This window comes from Pseudophryne corroboree, chromosome 1, assembly GCF_028390025.1.
Source record: "Pseudophryne corroboree isolate aPseCor3 chromosome 1, aPseCor3.hap2, whole genome shotgun sequence".
In the NCBI taxonomy this organism is placed as follows: domain Eukaryota; kingdom Metazoa; phylum Chordata; class Amphibia; order Anura; family Myobatrachidae; genus Pseudophryne; species Pseudophryne corroboree.
In genome coordinates, this window is record NC_086444.1 from 40146883 (window position 1) to 40160958 (window position 14076).

A 14076-nucleotide genomic window follows, 5' to 3' on the forward strand; every position below is an offset into this window, starting at 1 on the left:
GTACATCAGACTAGGGAATGATATCATCTTTATCAAGTTCGCTCTTCCCATGTACGATAAAGGCAGAGGTTTCCAGGAGTCAAGTTCTGCCTCAATCTTTCTGATGGCCGAGGTAAAGTTTAGGTTGTAAAGTCGCTCCGGTTGTCTCGATATTTGAATCCCCAGATAGGTGAGTTGATCTGAGCTCCATGTCAGTGGTAAACCCTCCACCCCGTTTCTCAAAAACGCACCACTCCCCAGTCGTAATGCCACCGACTTCGACCAGTTAACATTGAAGCCAGAAATATGTCCATATGCCTGTAATTGAATATATGAGTCAGGGAAGTCCCCGGGTCCGAAACATACAGCAGTAAATCATCAGCAAATGCCGTAAGCTTTAGCTCCCTGCGACCTATCTGGATGCCATGAAACTGAGTGTCAGTCAATAGCAAACGATGGAGGGGATCTATGGCCAAATTGAACAACAAGGGTGACAAGGGACAACCTTGTCGTGTGCCCCGATGCATAACCACTGGATCACTGGTATAACCATTCAGTAAGAGGGTAGTGGAAGGAGAGTCATATAAGTAACGAATAATATTAACAAAGTCTTGGTGGAAAAGTCTACGTTCCAAGACCCTAAATAGGTGGGGCCAAAGTACTGTATCAAAAGCCTTAGTAGTGTCTAGGCTGAGGAGTATATTCCTGGAGTGGGACGAATGTGCGGAGGCTATGACTGCAGCAACAGCAGCCCGAATTCCTTTTACCGAATGTGTATTGCGAACGAAGCCAAGTTGATGAGTAGTTAGAGCATGGGGGAGAATAGTTTGCAGTCGATCCGCCAAAATCTTAGTAAATAATTTTATGTCGGTATTTAACAACGTAATGGGCCTGTATGAAGTCACCAATTGAGGATCCTGAGCAGGTTTGGGGATCATAATGGTATGGGCTGTTGTGAAATGATGAAAAGGGGTACGGTGATGCAGCAGGCCGTTAAACAGTTCTAGCAGCGTCGGAGTGATATGAGACTGGAGGATTTTATAAAATTCATTGGAGAGGCCATCCGGGCCCGGGGATTTGTGCAGGTGGAGTTTGGACATTGCCGAGGTAAGCTCCTCCTCGGTAATTGCACTCACCAGAAAATCCGACTGCGTACTCGTTATAGGGGGCAAAGCTGAATCAGGTACAAGTGCGGTATGAGCACATTCATTAAAAGGGAGATCTGAATATAAGTCGGCAAAATAAGATTCAAAATGTTTCACTATAGCAGGGGAAGAGGTAAGGATCTGCCCCGAAACTCGATGTTTAACAGCCGTTATGAATTTTCTAGCAGATTTCTTCCTAGCCATACTAGCCAAAAGTCGACCAGACTTGTTGCCCCATTGGTAATACTTGTGAGAAGAATACACCACGTCCCGCTTTGCCTGCGTTAGCAAGTGGTCATTCAGTAGTTGTTTTGCCTGTAAATAGAGCCGCAAAGATTCCTCAGTTTGTAGGGTATGGTGGTTCTGCAACGCAGCATCTAACTCTGAATGTAGTGCAGTATAAGTCGCCAGGGTTTTCTTTTTCAATCTATGGACATACTCAATAATCTGACCTCGAAGGACAGCCTTCGCTGCACCCTAGAGAATATTCGGGCGATCCCAGTGTTCAAGGTTATCGTCTAAGAAGTTAGCCCAATTAGTTATCAAGAATTTCCAGAAGTCATCGCAATTATAAAGATAACTCGGAAACCTCCAGTGTCTGGAGCCCCCTGACTGAAGAGTTCTCTTTAGCATCAATGTCACCGGAGCGTGGTCTGAAATCAAAATGTTGTGGATATCAGCATGCGCGACTTGCGTGACAAGAGAATCCGCAACTAAAATCGAGTCAATCCTGGACCAGGATCGATGAACCCCAGAGAAAAAGGTGAATGATTTGTCGGAGGGGTTTAGGAGACGCCAAACGTCAGTGAGCTGGAGGGAGACCAGTAAAGTCTGAAGGTGAGACCAAAAAGAAGAGTGAGAAGTGCGTGGGACAGGAGATTTATCAACAGTAGGATCATCTACGGTGTTCCAGTCACCCCCCAGGACAAGCTGAAAATTGTCGCGTTGTAACAACTGAGAACTCAACTCCTGGAGGAAGGCAGCAGTTTCGACATTGGGTGCGTAGACTTTCACTAATGTATATTTAGTACCCCAAATTTCCACATCCAAAATTAAATAGCGCCCCTGTGGGTCAATGATAGAGTTCAGAATAATGTATTGTAAATTCTTACTAAATAGGATCGCAACCCCCCTGGTCTTCCGTGTATTGTCAGCGGATATACAGACATCTAACCAAGGTGCCCGAAGAGCAGAGGAGGTGCCCGACATCCAGTGAGTCTCTTGGAGGAATATAATCGTTTAATCGGGGAGTTGAGGCCGCCCACGTTCCAGGACAGAATTTTAAAAGAATCATCCGAGGATGAGGCTCTTGTATCGAAGGCAGTCATGAGTCTGTTAACCTACACCCACCCGAGGATGGCAAGTCAGAAGGGACACTACATCACACAGTTGCCCTCCCCTGTCCCAGCGAGCGGGGAGGGACAATCTGAACCACAGTGAACCATAGAGCTCGTTAACGGATCTGGTGAGGGAGGCACGGCACGGGCAAAACAAAAAGAAAAACAAAAAACACACATATTGCTTCACATAACCATTTTCACATTTTCCAAACCAAACTATTAACAGCGCAAGTGCTAAACCTTCCGGTAACACTGGCGAGGAACACATCAGTAATAACTGTAAAGTAATATTACATTAAGCTGAGCAGCAGATTCTGAGACCTAAGGCCTCATTCATATGTACATTAAACCAACTCAGTATATAGGGCAGGGAATACCACTACAACTGTACTTTTGCAGCGCAGTCGAGGACCACAACTATGATAAATACTGCATTGAAGAGTAAGCTGATTGGTGTGGTACGGGACTCATAGTCTCCCAGCTGTTTAGGGTAAGCCCACCCAAGTCAGTAAATATATTGTAAAGTAGTAGCTAATACTTGAGTTACGGGTTCCCAGGGTTCAACATATTTGTGACATGGGATTTGGCAGTAACAGGATCAGCAAATAGTAGCGTGCGGCCATTGTCATGTATCCTCAATTTAGCTGGATACATCAACGCAAATTTAGTATTGCTTTCGTGGAGTACCCTGCACACTTCAGAAAACTCTCTCCTCTTCTGCGCAACAGAGGCAGAGAAGTCCTGAAAGAGTAAAATACGTTTACCATTCAATAGCAATTGCGGGATTTTCCGGTATGAGCGCAAAACATGTTCCTTCATGCGGAAATCTAGGAATTTTGCAATGACAGGCCGTGGCCTCACTTCAACATCTGGGCGAATGGGACCAATTCTATGCGCTCTTTCAATATGCTTCAGAAATGGGGGGTCTGAGATATCTAGAGCTGAGAACAAGTCATGCAGTATAAAATCAGCCAATTGTCCGTACCTGATTGATTCGAGGATGCCCACGAAGCGCAAATTTGATCTCCTATCTCTGTTCTCAAGGTCATCTATCTTTGCCTGCAGAGCAGCAACAGATGACTCTTGTGAAGCAGTGGATCTCTGGAGGGTATGCACCTGATCCTCCCCGTCACTAACCCTTTGCTCTAAGGAGTTTATCCGTGAGGTGTTCTGATCAATCTTTGTAAGTGTGGAATCAAGTAGTGTTTGTATCTGCTCTAATCTTTTGTCAATTAACGGTATATTTTCAAGTTTCTTGTCAATTTGAGGCATAAGGAGTCGCGATATCTCCTGTGCCATATGTAATAAAGAGGGTTGGTCAGGAAGAGCCTCGGCTTCCTGAGGCCGAGCCCGAGGGCTGTCCACACCCGGGGGAGAGGGGGGGTTAGGTTTCCCTGCGTTGTTTTTATTTTTACTCATTCTTGTATTCACTGAGGATTGAGAAGGTCTAACCGCTGGAGTTTTATGGACAAATTTGTCCATCACCCGGTTGTCAGGCCACTAAACAGAAAGGGTAGCAGGCCTTGATGCGAACACACAGTGGTATATGATAATAAAACACCTCACGTAAGAGCTCAAGTTGGAAGATATGTCAGAACTACCCAGCGAAAAATAACAAAGACTAGAACATCAAGTTACATACTAAACATAGTAAGGCACGCCATACTCATGACGACGCAAATCCATATGATGGAAATCAAACTCTAAGCAGTACCCGGTAACGGAGGATCAACCATAAATAGTCATGTGAGATTAACCCTAGGTTGAACAGCACAAAACATAAAAAAAAGGAAAAAAAAAACGGGTTACTCAAGATAAGGGGCTCATCAGCGTGCAAACAGCCACAGAGAATTCGAGCCAGGTAAATATTACTGCACAACTGCTAGTGTTCACTAGGTGGCAGCACAGCTTAAGAAATAATTTAACTCAATCTTAACCCAAGCAACTGTGTGATTAAGCCTCGTCAGGCAGAGCAAGCAGTACTAATAATGTTTAAGGTGAGAAGAAGCAGCTTAATAAACAAATGGGGTCACAAACAATAATAATAATAAGTGGACGTGTGCAGGGTCAAGGGAAGGAAGAAAGTGGACGTGTGCAGGGTCAAGGGAAGGAAGAAAAGGAAAGTAAAAAAAAATAAAATATAAAATATAAAAGTTCAAAGGTGCCAAGTAGGGTCAGATGCAACCAGTGACACGGAGACACAGTCCCACCTGCAGAGTTCAGCGGTCTCAGGCAGACATGTAGACCCCTGTAGCGGTCTCCACTTCACAATCCAATCCCCTCAGGTCAAACCCAACAGGTGAGTCCCCAGGAATCAGAGTCACTGGGCTTGGCAGTAAGGGGGGAAAAGGCAGCAGAGGGGCAATAACGGACACCTCTCTTGGGGTCTCAGGCACAAACGCTGCTCACCTCTTCACCGAGTTAGGCACTCATTCCCTGGCCTCAGGTGCAGTCGGGAAGGCGGTTTTTGTATTTCTAGGCAGGGATGGATCTGCCAGCTCCAATGTCTGCTCACTGAGGCACAGACAGTGGCTCCAGAAGGCTCAGCGCTCTCGCAGGATGATGGATGAGGCCAGCGGGTGCATCAGGGAAAGCCCTGGAAGCCGAATCACCGGGCTGGGTTTCAGGGACGGACGCCGCTCACCTCCTCAAGCCACCTGGTTGCGCAAACGTCCTTCGGTCTTAGGTGTAGCCGGCGTCTCCCCGAGTCCTCCGCCGTCGCAGGCCCGCCCTCAGCTGCGGAAGCCGTCCGCCTCTCCTCCGCCTCAGGTCCGATCTCCAATCCGTCAGCAAGTTGGGGTGGGTGCAGGGGTCAGTCCGCCACCAGTCACCGCCGTCAGGGACTCCCGTCACGGGCAATCGCGGGAACCCCACGCGTCAGCCGCCGCACCAACAGGCAGTCTCAGGGCAGCGGAAGACTCCCGTCCTCCGTCAGTCTCTCTCTGGGTTTGCTCGAACACAGCGCCCGGTCTTCTGCAACAAGGAGTGGCGGGTAAGTAGCGGTCGGAGAGCCAGCAATAGGGGCCGGGACAGCCAGACACGGGGCATCACATTTCGCGCCAGTCAGGCCACCGGCGGTCATGCAGGCCGTCTTTTTGAGGGCCGGATTCCGGGGACATATAGTCTTGAATCCACTCTTCCAGGGTAGTTTTGAGTTCCCCCCAGATCAGGGGAAGGCTGGATACCCTTTTCAAGAGAGTGTGTGATTTAATGCAGGAGGATGGCTAGTGATTCTTAGCCTGCAGGCCGGAGCCCATGTTAAAAGCAGCCATGCTGGATGGCCCGCCCACCGGAACTACCTGCTCGAAGACTTCTTGATGAAGTCCCCACTCTCCCGGGTGGAGGTCGTGCCTGCTGACGAAGTCTGCTTCCCAGATGTCCACTCCCGGAATGAACACTGCTGACAGTGCTTGTACGTGATTCTCCGCCCAATGAAGAATCCTTGTGGCTTCCGCCATCGCCACCCTGCTTCTTGTGCCGCCCTGTCGGTTTACATGGGCGACTGCCGTGATGTTGTCTGACTGAATCAGCACTGGTTGGACTCGAAGCAGGGGCTCCGCTTGACTCAGGGCGTTGTATATGGCCCTTAATTCCAGTATGTTTATGTGCAGACGAGTCTCCTGACTTGACCACAGCCCCTGGAAGTTTCTTCCCTGAGTGACTGCCCCCCATCCGCGGAGGCTTGCATCCGTGGTCACCAGGACCCAGTCCTGTATGCCGAACCTGCGGCCCTCGAGAAGATAAGCACTCTGCAGCCACCACAGAAGAGACACCCTGGCCCTCGGGGACAGGGCGATCAGTCGATGCATCTGAAGATGCGATCCGGACCACTTGTCCAACAGATCCCACTGAAAAATCCTGGCATGGAACCTGCCGAAAGGAATGGCTTCGTATGACGCTACCATCTTTCCCAGGACTCGCGTGCAGTGATGCACCGACACCTGCTTTGGTTTCAGGAGATCCCTGACCATGGTCACTAACTCCTGAGCCTTCTCCTCCGGGAGAAATACCTTCTTCTGTTCTGTGTCCAGAATCATGCCCAGGAAGGGCAGACGCGTCGTAGGAATCAGCTGCGACTTTGGAATATTCAGAATCCAGCCGTGCCGTAGCAACACTTCCTGAGAGTGCGCTACGCTGACCAACAACTGCTCTCTGGACCTCGCCTTTATGAGGAGATCGTCCAAGTACGGTATAACTGTAACTCCTTGCTTCCGGAGAGGTACCATCATCTCCGCCATTACCTTGGTAAAGACTCTCGGTGCCGTGGATAGACCAAACGGCAACGTCTGGAATTGGTAATGACAGTCCTGTACCACAAACCTGAGGTACTCCTGGTGAGGCGGATAAATGGGGACATGCAAGTACGCATCCTTGATGTCCAGAGATACCATAAAATCCCCCTCTTCCAGGCTGGCAATGACCGCTCTGAGCGATTCCATTTTGAACTTGAACTTTTTCATGTAAATGTTCAACGATTTTAAATTTAGAATGGGTCTTACCGAACCGTCCGGTTTCGGTACCACAAACAGTGTGGAATAGTAACCCCTTCCCTGCTGAAGGGGGGGGTACCATTATTATCACTTGCTGGAGGTACAGCTTGTGAATAGCCGTCAGGACTATCTCCCTCCCCGTGGGAGAAGCTGGCAAGGCGGATTTTAGGCAACGGTGAGGGGGCGTCACTTCGAATTCCAGCTTGTATCCCTGAGATACAATTTGTATAGCGCAAGGATCCACTTGTGAGCGAACCCACTGGTTGCAGAAAATTCGGAGACGCGCCCTCACCGCTCCTGGCTCCGCCTGTGGAGCCCCAGCGTCATGCGGTGGACTTAGTGGAAGCAGGGGAGGACTTTTGTTCCTGAGAACTGGCTGCATGGTGCAGCTTCTTTCCTCTACCCCTGCCTCTGGCAAGAAAGGATGCACCTCTGACTCTCTTGCTTTTTTTGAGAACGAAAGGACTGCATTTGGTAATACGGTGCTTTCTTAGGCTGTGAGGAAACCTGTGGCAAGAAAGTCGACTTTCCAGCTGTCGCTGTGGATACGAGGTTCAAGAGACCGTCCCCAAACAATTCCTCACCCTTATAAGGCAAAACCTCCATGTGTTTTTTAGAGTCGGCATCCCCTGTCCATTGCCGAGTCCATAAGAACCTCCTGGCAGAAATGGACATTGCATTTATTCGAAAGCCCAGCAGGCAAATGTCCCTCTGGGCATCCCGCATATATAAGACGACATCTTTAATATGGTATCCCTGTCCAGGGTATCCAACCCCTCTGACAGAGTATCTGTCCATGCTGCAACAGCACTGCACATCCAAGCTGAAGCAATAGCCGGTCTCAGTAGAGTACCAGAGTGTGTATACACAGACTTCAAGATACCTTCCTGCTTCCTATCCGCAGGTTCCTTTAGGGCGGCCGTATCCTGAGACGGCAGGGCCACTCTTTTAGATAAGCGCGTCAGGGCCTTGTCAACCCTAGGGGAGGATTCCCAGCGTAACCTATCCGTTGGCGGGAAAGGGTACGCCATTAGTATTCTCTTGGGAATCACCACTTTCTTATCAGGGGAAGACCACGCTCATTCACATAACTCATTTAATTCATGTGACGGGGGAAAAGTCACTGGCTGCTTTTTCTCCCCAAACATATTTACCCTCTTGTCAGGGACAGGGTCAGCCTCTGAAATGTGTAATACATTTTTAATTGCAATAATCATGTATCGGATGGCCTTAGTCATTTTGGCCTGTAATAGTGCCTCATCCTCGTCGACGCTAGAGTCGGACTCCGTGTCGACATCTGTGTCAACCAACTGAGATAGTGGGCGTTTTTGAGACGCTGACGGCCTCTGAGGCGCCTGGGCAGGCCCGGGTTGTTTAAGACCTTCCACATAACCATCCAATCAGGTGTCGGCACCGACGGGGGCGACACCACATTTATCTGCACTTGCTCCGCCTCCACGTAACCCTCCTCATCAAACATGTCGACACAGCCGTACCGACACACAGCACACACACAGGGAATGCTCTGACTGAGGACAGGACCCCACAAGGTCTATGGGGAGACAGAGAAAGAGTATGCCAGCACACACCACAGCGCTATATACACAGGGATACACACTACCAGAAGTAAATTTTTCCCAATAGCTGCTGTATCAATACACCTTTTGCCTAAATTTATGTGCCCCCCCCTCTCTTTTTACCCTCTTAGTGCCAGGAGACTGCAGGGGAGAGCCTGGGGAGCGTCCTTCCAGCGGAGCTGTGAAGAGAAATGGCGCTGGTGTGCTGAGGAAGAAGGCCACGCCCCCTCAGCGGCGGGCTTCTGTCCCGCTGTTTCTGACTAAAAAATGTCGGGGGTTTTACACATATACAGCCACAGACTGTATTATGTGTCTTTTTTATGCCAAAGGTATTCTTATTGGTGCCCAGCGCCCTGCACCCTACAGTGACCGGAGTGTGTGGTGTGCAGTGGGAGCAATGGCGCACAGCTGCGGTGCTGTGCGCTACCTTAATGAAGACAGGAGTCTTCAGCCGCCGATTTCATCACTAACTTCTGATCTTCTGGCTCTGCGAGGGGGACGGCGGCGCGGCTCCGGGAACGGACGACCGAGGACCTTTGCCTGTGTTCGAACCCTCTGGAGCTAATGGTGTCCAGTAGCCTAAGAAGCGCAACCTAGCTGTGAACAGGTACGTTTGCTTCTCTCCCCTCGGTCCCACGTAGCACTGAGTCTGTTGCCAGCAGATCTCACTGAAAATAAAAAACCTGACATTACTTTCTTTACTAGCAGGCTCAGGAGAGCCCACTAGGTGCATCCAGCTCTGGCCGGGCACAGATTCTAACTGAGGTCTGGAGGAGGGGCATAGAGGGAGGAGCCAGTGCACACCAGATAGTACCTAATCTTTCTTTTAGAGTGCCCAGTCTCCTGCGGAGCCCGTCTATTCCATGGTCCTTACGGAGTCCCCAGCATCCACTAGGACGTCAGAGAAATATATATATATATATATATATATATAGAGAGAGAGAGAGAGAGACACCTTAGTACTATTTACTGAGTCGTGCAGGTTCTCTGTCTTTGTATGTTGTATTGTCTGTCTGCATAATGAGTAAGGCACCGGCAAAACCAAAAAAGCACTGCCATGTCTGTGACAGTGTGTTACCGGATGGTTCTACCACATGCGCAGTATGTTTTGTGGATTCAGCTACGAATACAATCTCTGCTCCGCTGTCTAAGCCGGTTTCATCCCCGGACCCTCCATGGGCTATGCTAGCAGATGTCATGGCTGGATTGCAATCAGAATTGGCCGCCGCTCGACAGGAGCGGGAAGCGGCAAGATCTGAGTCTAGGGTGAGACCGCTAGGACTACCGGAGGGGTCTCAGCCTTGCCAACAGTCTAAGTCCATTTTGGGTAGTAGGGATAAATTTAGTTTGTCTTATGATTTACCAAAAGAAATTAACCATACCAGTACCAACGGCTACTACGCTTAAAGACCCTTCAGACCGTAAAATTGAAGCTATGCTAAAATCCATGTATATAGCAGCAGGAGTGTTGCTTAGACCTGGGTTGGTTGGCATTTGGGTAACTAAGGCGCTCATGGTATGGATAACAGAACTCAAGTCTGCCCTACATGACGATCACCTTATACTTCTCGCTGATCAAATCTGGGAAGCTGCTGATTATCTATGTACAGCTTCTACTGACGTCTGTCAGCTCACTTCTCGCCTTTCATCGTCGCTAGTTGCAGCACGACGAGCACTCTGGCTGCGCTCTTGGCAAGCGGAGGTCAAAAGAGGTATAGAGGCGTTACCTTACGGTGGCGAGAAGTTGTTTGGTCCTGAATTGGACAAATTGATTGCTGAGGCCACGGGTGGTAAGTCTGTTTTCTTACCATTGCCTCCAACGGCGCTTAGGCGGAAATACTCGGGCCCGGCGTTCAAATCCTTTCGGCCTCAGCCCTTTCGAGGCCGTGGTAGGGGACCAGCCACGGCCGGTAGACGAGGTCGAGGGCGTGGTTTCCAACAAACCAACGCCAGTCGTCAAGACGCTAAGGTCACCGACAAGCCAGTGGCATGACGGACTCCCAGCCCATCTTGGATCTCCAGTTGTGGGAGCACGCCTTCAGACGTTCCATTTGGCGTGGTTCCAGACGTCCACAGATGGGTGGATCCGCAATTTAGTGCTCAAAGGTTACAAAATAGAGTTCGACTGTCTCCCGCCACTGCGGTTTTTCAAGACAGGACTGCCTATGTCGGACGACAAACGGGCGGTTCTGCAACTTGCCATTCAGTCTCTGCTGGAGTCAGCAGTTTTGATTCCGGTCCCTGTACACCAACAGGGGCAGGGTTATTATTCCAGTCTGTTTGTGGTACCAAAGCCGGATGGCTCGGTCAGGCCAATATTGAACTTAAAGGGCCTCAATCAGTACGTCACTTACTACAGATTCAAGATGGAATCTCTGCGGTCGGTAATTGCAGGTTTAGAGCCACAGGAATTCATGATTGCGCTGGATCTCAAAGATGCGTATTTACACATTCCGATTTGGCCACCTCATCAGAGGTTCTTGCGGTTTGCAATCCGGCAGAACCATTACCAGTTTCAGGCTCTACCGTTTGGCCTCTCGTCAGCGCCTCGGGTATTCACCAAAGTGATGTCTGTGATGATAGCTCATCTCAGATCCCTGGGAGTGATAATAGTTCCGTACTTGGACGATCTGCTCATCAAAGCTCCGTCTCAACAGATGCTCCTCCAACATGCGTTGCTAACGTACGATGTCCTATTTCAGCACGGTTGGATTGTCAACTTCAAGAAATCAGATCTGATTCCGTGTCAACGACTGCAATTCCTAGGTATGATTCTCGATACGGTAAATCAAAGAATTTACCTACCAGAACAGAAAGTACAGATCATTCGTCATCTGGTTCGATTGGTGCTCAAGCCACGCACAGTCTCGGTACATTTGTACATTCGCCTCTTAGGCACAATGGTGGCGGCTTTCGAATCGCTTCAGTTCGGGAGACTTCACTCACGTCCTTTTCAACTGGATGTGCTCGCACAGTGGTCGGGCTCGCATCTGCAGATTCACCACAGAGTGAGGTTGTCGCCACGGGCCAGGGTATCTCTACTCTGGTGGCTCAATGTACACAATCTGACCGCAGGGAAACGGTTCGGCGCCTGGAATTAAATAATTCTAATGACGGACGCGAGTCTCAGAGGTTGGGGAGCTGTAGTTCAAAATTGTCAGCTCCAGGGTCTCTGGGCGGCTCACGAAAGATTGCTGTCTATAAATGTCCTGGAACTCCGGGCAATTTACAATGCGCTACGACAAGCAGTGCACATTCTTCGGTCTCAGCCTGTCCAGGTGCAGTCGGACAATGCGACTGTGGTCGCATACATCAACAAACAAGGAGGAACGAGAAGCCGCATGGCAATGCGAGAAGTAGCTCGAATCCTCAATTGGGCCGAGCGTCACCAAGTGATGTTGTCGGCAGTGTTCATTCCGGGAGTGGACAACTGGGCTCAGCCGTCGGTATTTTCATCCAGGAGAATGGGCATTACATCCAGAAGTGTTTCACATGTTGGCCCAGAGGTGGGGTTACCCTCAAGTGGACCTGATGGCATCTCGCCACAATCACCAAACGCCCCAGTATGTGTCCAGAACGCGAGATCCAAAGGCAGTGGCGGTGGATGCTCTCACCGTCGCGTGGCCGTACAACCTCATGTACCTGTTTCCACCGTTTCCGCTGCTCCCTCTGTTGCTAAAACGGATCAAAAGAGAGTCTGTCACAGTCATGCTAGTGGCGCCTCATTGGCCTCGGAGAGCTTGGTTCTCGGATCTCCGAGGACTACTCGCAGACGAGCCTTGGCCGCTCCCACTTCGTCCGGACCTGTGACAACAGGGTCCATTCCTTTACCTCGATTTAGCGCGGCTGCGTTTCACGGGGTGGCTGTTGAGACCGCCCTCTTAAGGAGAGAGGGCATTCCAGAATCGGTTATACCAACCATGTTACGTGCTAGGAAGCCAGTTACGGCAGCTCATTATTACAGAATTTGGCGTGCCTATATAGGTTGGTGTGAGGATCGGAAGTTTCCGACATCATCTTTCAAGTTATCCCGTCTTTTGTTATTTCTACAGACGGGGTTAGATGGAGGACTGCGTTTATCTACACTAAAGGTGCAGGTATCTGCTTTGTCAATTTACTTTCAAAGACGATTGGCTCTATTGCCGTCTGTACACACTTTTCTGCAAGGTGTCCTCAGAGTACAGCCTCCATTCATTCCACCTACAGTGCCATGGGACTTGAATCTGGTTTTAGATTTCTTACAGTCGTCATATTTTGAACCCTTACACCAAGTGGATATTAAGTTTCTCACTTGGAAAACAATTTTCCTACTAGCCTTGGCTTCGGCAAGGCGTGTTTCCGATTTGGGTGCCTTGTCATGCAAGCCACCGTATTTGGTGTTTCATGATGACAGAGCGGAACTTCGGACGAACCCCGCTTTCCTACCAAAGGTAGTGTCATCCTTTCACATCAATCAACCAATAGTAGTTCCTGTGTTGACAGGAAATTCTGGAACCTTGGATGTGGTACGCGCATTACGCGTTTATGTGTCCCGAACGTCTACAGTTCGTAAGACGGATACGTTGTTTGTTCTGTATGATGCTGCCAAGATGGGTTGGCCAGCTTCTAAGCAGACCTTATCCAGATGGATTAAACTGACCATACGTCAGGCTTACCTTCATGCTAGGTTACAGCCGCCTACATCAGTAACAGCTCATTCCACACGTTCTGTGGGAACTTCATGGGCAGCTGGTCGTGGGGCTTCTACGACGCAGCTTTGCCGTGCGGCTACCTGGTCATCAGTGCACACGTTTGTGCGCTTTTACAAGTTTGATACGTTTGCGGCATCAGCATCTAGCTTTGGCCGCCTAGTGTTACAGGTGCCAAACTGCTCTCCCGCCCACGGGGGAAGCTTTGGTACGTCCCAAGAGTACTCCAGTGACCCCTAGTGGATGAAAAAGAAAATAGGATTTTGGTACTTACCAGGTAAATCCTTTTCTTTGAATCCATAGGGGGCACTGGACGCCCACCCAGAGCAGTTTTACTTAGTTTGCGGTAAGTTCAGGGAATCGTATGGTAACACATTCTCACCGACTGGTTCAAGTTTCAAGTTCTATCGGTTATTGTGCCAACTGTTTAGTTGTCAGTCACGTTATGTGTCAACTTTATTGTTGTTCGTTCTGTTATATGTAATTCTCCATTGTCAACCTCTCTCGCTCCTGTTCGGCTCAGTAAAAAACACTGAGGTACTCTGGGATATGGAGGGGAGGAGAGTTCTAAATTTTAATATTCAGTGCCTTGTTCCTACGGAAACCGTCCATATCCCAAGAGTACTCCAGTGCCCCCTATGGATTCAAAGAAAAGGATTTACCTGGTAAGTACCAAAATCCTATTTTTACTTACCGGTAAATCTATTTCTCGTAGTCCGTAGTGGATGCTGGGCGCCCGTCCCAAGTGCGGACTTCTTCTGCAATGCTTGTATATAGTTATTGCTTAAATAAGGGTTATGTTATGGTTGCATCAGGGTTGACCTGTTGCTCTGTTGTTGTTCATACTGTTGACTGGG